Source organism: Phalacrocorax carbo, chromosome 7 (assembly GCF_963921805.1).
Source record: "Phalacrocorax carbo chromosome 7, bPhaCar2.1, whole genome shotgun sequence".
NCBI lineage: Eukaryota > Metazoa > Chordata > Aves > Suliformes > Phalacrocoracidae > Phalacrocorax > Phalacrocorax carbo.
In genome coordinates this window covers 37,322,555-37,330,341 of record NC_087519.1, presented here as the reverse complement: position 1 = coordinate 37,330,341, position 7,787 = coordinate 37,322,555, and the positions used below count along the sequence as shown (strand labels likewise).

Below are 7,787 nucleotides of genomic sequence, written 5' to 3'. Positions count from 1 at the left end.
TGTCAGATGTGTGTATGATCTCTAATGTTATCTTACAGTTCTGCATTAAAATGGAAATAAAGTTCAATTCCAAGGACATTAGCTGGACAAGGGTGTAATAGAGCCCTTGAGTTTAAGGCTGGAAGAGACCATGGTCTGACCCCCTGTCTGTAACCAGCCATTACATTCCATGAATTCCTAGTGCTGGTCCTCAGTGAACTGTGAATCAATTTATATTTGGGCTTGTGGTTTGGTTTTTTGTTTGTTTGTCTGGGTGCTTTGGGTTTTTGTTTGTTGGTTGGTTTGGTTTTGGTTTTGGTTTTGTGTTGGGTTTTTTTTGTTGTTTAAAGTCATTCAAATCTTTAGGGTACAGCTACTTTGGGGCCAAAGACAGAAAGCTGCTGCCAGAAATTAATAGAAATACTTGACTTAGTGTGTTCAGATCATACAGTAGAATTTCCAGCAAAGTAGTTTTCACCTGTTCTTTATTTTTCCTCTTTAAAAGAAACCTTTGGAAAGATTCCATGCTGTATTAACTTGCAATTGACTTTTTATATCTTTATTCTTCAGAAAACTATATATTTGGAAATAAAGATTATTCCAGCTATAATAATTCTGTTTCCTTATCTGATCATCTCCCCATTGTCACCCCTGACAGTACTGAGAGAGCAGAGTGCATAAAAACATACAAAAAGCAGAAATCAAGACAGGACAATGCTGTATTGGGTTAATGAGCATTTGGATTCAGTTTTCCTTAAGCTCAACTATGTCTAATGAACTTCTGTTTTATTTTATAAATCTTGAAGGCTCTCCTGGCATTAATCTAACTGTACTTGAAGTCTTTACCAAAACTTCCATTGGATTAAACACAGCCAGTGTTCGCTCTTTCTGATTGTACAGATGAAGCTTGTTTTCCTTCATCATTGACACTTGAGCTATTTTTTCCCCTGCTGAAAGGCAGCTGGAATTATTACTGCTTTCTGGAGATGGAGCTATTGGCAATATATCTGCATCATAAATGGGAAAAAAGTGTTCTGGAGTAAAAACACCAAAGTATAGTAAAGATAGATTAATCCTTTAACTTCAGTGGTCTGCTTATGGGTGCGTGCCATGTGCAGATCTTCGTGTCACATCCCTAAATTTAAAGAACAGAATTAAAACTCCTGGGGGGAAAAATAGACAATACATGTATCGGAACCATCTGGTTATCATCAGTACCAGTTACTCATGTAAGCCTGTGTTGGACCTGAAGCATTATCTTGAAAGAGGTTTGGGGTGGGGGTGGGGGTGGGGGGAGTGGGTGTTTGGGTTTTTTACTTTTTGCATTTTCTCTTTCACAGTGCAGTAGATGCTATCCCTCAGTCACTTCATTGTGGGGGAAGTATCAGAGTTACAGAAGTGTAATTTTGTCAGCTTGAGTTCGGTACTACCTCTATAATTTTTTTTGCATAGATCTTACCATCTGAGAAGTATCACTGCTGGCTTCTGCAGTAAAGAGTTATTTTGGTCAAAGTGAAAATCAAGTGTTCCCACTTCTCTGGAATGCCTCAGTGGATGTTATAATGTCATTTATATGACAAAATCATCTCTTTAGCCACTAGAATGACTAAATTAAATAAATTGGAAGGGGGGAGGCACCTTGATGAAGCACCAGCTGAAGGCTGCACTGTTGCCTGCAGATTGCTCTGATGAAAGCTGTATAAACCCATTTGTATCTAACTGAAAAGGAAATTTATTTTTTTTTTAATATGGATGAAAGCAGTTTTCTTAGGGACTTGCAGAGCATGATACCTCTTTAGTTGCGTGTAGGCTTGCATAGCATAGGTACCTGCTTGGTGCATTGTTTCATTTCAGATAGCTTAGAAAACTTATCTGCCTTTTGTAATGCTTTTTGAACTTCCCCAGGTTTGAATAATTTCTGAGAAACACAACCCCCTGTATATCTGTAACAGATATGCAGCAGGTTCTTCACCGCATGCTTCTGGCTAGGCTTTTTGTGCAGGCCTCTGTCCTGCCCCCATGTCCAGCTCCTCTCCTCTGTTAATGATGGTAAACCTTAAATCTTGCTAGACCCCACTCCTGATCCACTGTAACCGGAATATTTGAACCATACACAGATTTCCCCACCCCCACCCCTTGCTGTTCTTTCTGTTTTCAAATTGCCAATACTGTTTTATTTGACGGGAGCCACATCTGCATGAGATGCGAGCTGCACTGGTGACAGTGTTGTTCAGTCGGTCCATATTCCTCAAGGTCATCTGCTGTGCCTATTGGCAGCACTCAGCCTCGTCCTCCTGAGAGTGGGAGGCCTCCTAGAAGTTCTCATTCTTTAGCAAGTCTTGCTTAGGCAACCAGGAGGCATTTCAGAGAAAAACATTGTGGAGGAGGAGGCGGCTGTGTTGCACATGAGATAGTTGCAGGAAATTCCTGGCAGGGGAACAGCTCAGATCCGTTTTGTCGAGAGAGAAAGAGAGGGTTTACACCCATGCTTAGCCTATACCGAAATATGTCAGTTTGTTGCATTTTCTTCTGCAGGTTTTCAATCTTCTCTGTTTTCCCCTCTCTGCTACACACACCCCCTCCAGAAATGACTGCAAATTGTGCAATTAGATATTTGCATTCCTCCTTTATTAACTCATTCATGGATGAAATGAAACTTCTGTTAAGCTTTTCTTTTTCTAGTCTGTCACTGCACTACCAAAGCAACTTGTGGAAATAGTTCTGTATCAAATGATTACTTCAAGTCAGATAGTTTAGAAGGTCATAAATATTTAGAATCTTTTGAAATATGACTGGGGAAACTTAATGAGGAATTTAAAAGATATATTTGACAATGTTCTTTAACTCTCTGACATTTCATTTTTCACTGAGTTGTAAAGTCCTTAAATATTTAGACTAAAAAATACGCGTATGTTAATGATGCTTCAGACACTTCCATTTTTAGTCTCAATCACAAGACTAGTGTGATGGTTTATTTTCAGTCTTCTGTTTATTTCCTTATTGATGCTACCTTATAGAACATATACAGGTTTCATGTTTATTTCTGAAATATAAAGATAAATGGCCATAGTTTTCTAACCTTCAAGATGTGCAATTCACAGAATTGGAGATAAACTGCACAAAGGTATTTGGATGTGGTTCTAACTGGGCTGTGATCTAAGAAACTAAGTGGAATATGCTTCAAGATACGGCAATACAGGTTTTTAATTTGTCTTTTGGTGTTGTTGCATGCCTCTTGGAAAAAAAGATGAAAGTGGATTGTTAAACAGAGTCGATGTACCTAACAGTGTTCCTGAACTTTCAGTAGTCCAATAAGGCTCTTGTAGGCAAAGCCTACTAAGAATTACAGTATCTGCAGATGTTGCAGTTGTAATTACCTTCAGAAAAAAAAACAGTTTAGGTTCCTTACAGATTCCTAACAATGCTGCTGTAAGAAATGTTTCATGGTGAAAAGGAAATACAATTTCAGGGTTCTCTGCAAACTATGGAGAACCTTCCACGGTGAACATCATGGATTGAAAGGAAAACTGACTGCCTTCCCTGTCCAGCTGACCTGTTCTGGTTTTGTCATGTTAGTCTGTGCTAGTAACAGTCGACATCCTGGTTTTTATTCTGTGAATTTTTGCACTGGAGGCTTAAGAAAAACTTTCTTTCCTCTTTCTTTGGAAGTAATGAAGAATTCAAAACTTTCTTTGGTTTCTCAGAAATTTTAGGGTCCATACAAGATAAGTATCAATATATATATAGAGAGAGATATTTATATATATATTTATGTGTATATAAATGTCACTTAAATTATATCCAGGAGATGAACATCCGCAGGAATGGGATCAAAGTTGAGGATAAAGTTAAGGTCATTGGGCAAGAGTTAGGCAGCTCCTTGTGTTCTCTCTGGTTCTGGTTTCAGTGAAGATTCAAAATCCTTAGCCACGTAGAGTGTTTGTTTCTTGTGGAAGTTTTGAGAGCAACCAGTTGGTGAGTAAAACTAATAAAATGCTAGCTATTATGTTTTGCTGAGAATCTCATTACTCTCTTCGTGCATCTTTATTTTTTTCCATGGTTTCATTAATGACTTCTGCAAGAAACCAAACTGGATCTTGGGGTAAATCCTTCATCTGCAGCCCATATATCACAACAGTAGAGCTTATCCTAGTGTAGGGTGGAAACAAAGCTGTAGCTGACTACTGTGTTGAAGTCCTGTAGAAGAAACTTCTAGGCTTTTCTGGCTTCTTGATTCATTTAGTTTCCTGGTAACAGAGAGAACAAAGTTGAAACTAGTTGTGATGTTTGGGGTTTTTTGTATTGGGCCTGGATTCACTGACGTCTGTATTTTGATGCCTTAAGTAGGAGCAGTTGAGCAATTTTCAGACGAAAATGAAGGAAATAATCAGGCCATTGTTTTGTCATCATTTTGCTGCAGTAGTAAAATGTAATTGCAAAAGCAAACTGCTTGAGCAAAACCAGTGTTAGGAAAAAAGGAAGGAACCAGTGCATTAAAGATAATTTGGTTTAAAAATAGACATTGCCTATCTTTCTAAGATATACAGCCCAGTTTAGAGATGTGTTTTAGGCTTTAATGTAGGAATTTTTAGATTAAATTACTGGACTCTGTTATGGGAAGGTCAGACTAGAGGACTATGGTATGTAGCTTCTGTCCTCAAAATATATTAGATATACTCCAGATTTAGAATTTTTACTACGACTTTTAAGAGGGGGGAAAATTCGTGTCTGGAGATGAAACTTTTGCCCACTAAATCTCCAGATGTTATCCTGGTATTTCATGTGATGTTGTCTTCTGTGTTTAACTTGCAGTAATGACAGAGGTCCATATTAGGACTGACTAGTCTGTTGAGTGTGACTTCTGATAAACCATCTATCTTTCTTTAGTACTGCTTTTAAGTCTTATTGCATTTTGTTACTTCTCTCCCTCTCCCACCAGAGGTTTCTACTCAATAACCACATTGATTCATCCATCAGCACAAGAGTGGTGGAGACCTCTACAGCAGGGAGCTAGAGGGGGTGGACTTTGTTTGGGAACCTGCATGGGGCTTGGTACCAGTGAAGTGGAAACTTCCTCCGTCAGCAGCAAGACTGCCCCTCCATTGTGCTGAATGTCAAGTCAGCAGCTTGTGTGTCTGTGCTCTAAATGAGGGGGAAAGCCTTGGGCTGGGGAGGAGAATGTGGTCATGTTTTAAACACAGTCCTGAACTGGATTGCCGGTTGGAAGTAATGCCATGGGAGCACGATTGCAGCCTGTAACTGCTTATGAGGGCTTTTTAATTTTTCTTTTGATCACTTCACAGAATTGTCTTGCATTTTATGAATTTTAGTACACGTATGTTGGGTTTATATGGGCTAACCTTTGGCAACAGCGTGTAGGACTTTGTAAAGCATCCCAGCCATAAAGCGAGCAAGCAAATTTTATTGCTTAAACACTGATGCCAACAGAGCTCTTGTGTACTTGAAGTCCTGTCCTCTGATAAGCATTTTTACAAGGCTTTTTAGTTTTCTCAACCCACTTGTGGTTCTGCCTTCTTGTTCTCTGTTATGTGGGAAGATACTTTTTGAAGATTGCGGATTCAAGAAGACTGCATTACCAGGGAAAGCAGTGGGGCACCTTAAGTAGCTTTAACTCCCAAAGTGGATTTACAGAAGGCCCCCTGTCAAAATATTTGAACCTTTTATGGATACATTTGAAATAAAAGTGTTTAAAATAATGGCCACAAATAATGTAAATCTGGCTAAGAATTCCAAAACGAATTAGTGTACATGAATCCTGATTTTATAATAAAGACTGTTGGAAATTCTGAGCATTCGGACACAAAGATGTGTCCAAGTTAATGATTCTATAAAATCTAGCTTTCTGAACAGTAATTTAATGATTAATGCTTCAAAGTGCATAATCACATCTCTGCCAGATGTTTTTCTCTTCTTTGGCTCACAATCTGCCTGTTCAACATTTGCTGAAGTAAAGCAAACACAAAGGTGTTACGAGTCTTTGTGCAAGAACTGAAGTTGTCTGTGTCGCTGAATGCTTGGGCTCATTTATTACAGGATTTGTGATTCCTGGTCTCCACATCAGCTCATTTTTTAAAAAAAACATTGTCAGCATCCAAGCTGTTATTTGAGCAAGAGACTGACAGGTAGTTTTATATATGTAGTTTATAGTCTTCACTTCTACGCAGGATAGAATTGTTCCATTTCCCAGTTCTTCCCCCTTTCTTAACATTTGTCATCACGGCTGCATCTTAGAGGCAACAGAATTTTCAGCAACTTTGTCTTTGTTCCTTTATTCTTGTGTGTGTTTTTTTTGCTGCTGTTTGGTTTTTTTAATGTGGTGGTGGTAGATGGGATTCTTTCCCCATGCAGAAGAAACAGGCTGTTGGAAGCAGGGATGAGGTAGATCTGGGTACTTGCTGCCATTACTGCTGAGGGGTTGCGTAGCCCCTGAAACCTGAGTGCCTTTGGGTCCTTTCAGCAATTCTAGAGGAGGACTGGAGCCTGTGTGCCTGTGTGGAGGTGGTGCTGCCTGTCTGCGATCAACTGGAGCAGAAGCGAGGAGTGTAAAGAGGAGTTTAGGACTAGTTATCAGAGGACACTTTGGGAAAGTGTTGAAATGGGAAGAGGTAATAGCTGGAGTAGAAATTAACTGATTTTGTGTGTAGAGTATAGCTGAAGCATGACTGTGTGGTGATATGAGCATGTCTTTGGTCCCCAGTCAGAATGAAAGAAGTTAGTTAACTAGATTATTGCTTAAGGTCTTTTTTACTTGTGTTTTCTATGATTCAGGTATTTATTTATTTAAGTAAAACCAATGCTGGAGCATACCCTATAATGGGTTTTTTACCTCTTGACAATGATCCTGCATGGTGCTGTATTTCCTGTGCACAACAGATACTGCCGCCACCCTCCAACCTCCATCTTTCAGTGTAGCAAACGTAAGACGGGAAGCCAAGACTAAGGTGTTCTTGGCTCTTCCTTTCTATGTTTCAGACTGAAATCAGTTTATAGTAGAAGTAAATGGCTTGCAAGACTGCTTTTAGGATTGTGAATGGGACAATTAAAAAGCTCATCTGGGCTGCAAGACACAGGGAGATGGAGTGGATAACCAGATGATGTGCACTCTGAAAACACATAATTAAATCACTTGTAGTTTGTAGTTTTCCATCTTTCTTTTTCATGAGCATGCACTTGCCAACCACATTCCCGCACTGCTCTTGTGTTTATGGTGTCATGAGATTGGGTAAATTTGACAGATTAGCTGTGATGGATGTGCTTGCCATGAGTTGAGAATGCAGACTTGTCTGATGTAGAGAAGTTTATTTTACAAACAATTTTGCCTTTGCTGCATTAGAAACGCTGAAGTTGGCAGTGTATGATATTATGAGGTGTTTGTGTGGCATCAAAATTAAGAGTGATAAATTTGACTACAAAGACATGAGGGAAATTAATATATCCAGACCTGCAAGTGAGTTCTGCCCTACTTCAGAAATAATATTCACAAGACTCTTTGCATTAGCAACGTGTGCTTCTTGCTGTAGGAAATTACGGGTTTCCTTTCATCTCCCTCAGCACTGGGCTAGAAGTTCTGTTGCTGTAATGACTGGTGGGTCGCTGGTTCCCAGGGATGAGGCATGGAGCATATGCTCCCTTTCCAGACCTCTTAAAAGTCAGCAACACCGCAGTGTGAAACTGTAAGGAGGCAACAGTAGACATTGCTGATACACTGGTTGGAAGTGTGTGTTGTATCAGTATTTCCTCACATGCTTTGATTTACAGCAGTAGGTGGGGGGCGAGGAAGAGTCAGT

The 7,787-nt window shown here is 39.5% G+C and overlaps 1 protein-coding gene across 1 annotated transcript in view; it reads left to right on the top strand.

Annotated features, from left to right (window-relative positions):
• The window catches only part of PSMD1 (proteasome 26S subunit, non-ATPase 1), a 76,247-nt gene that overhangs the window by 41,198 nt on the left and 27,262 nt on the right, over nt 1-7,787 (top strand). The window lies entirely within an intron of this gene.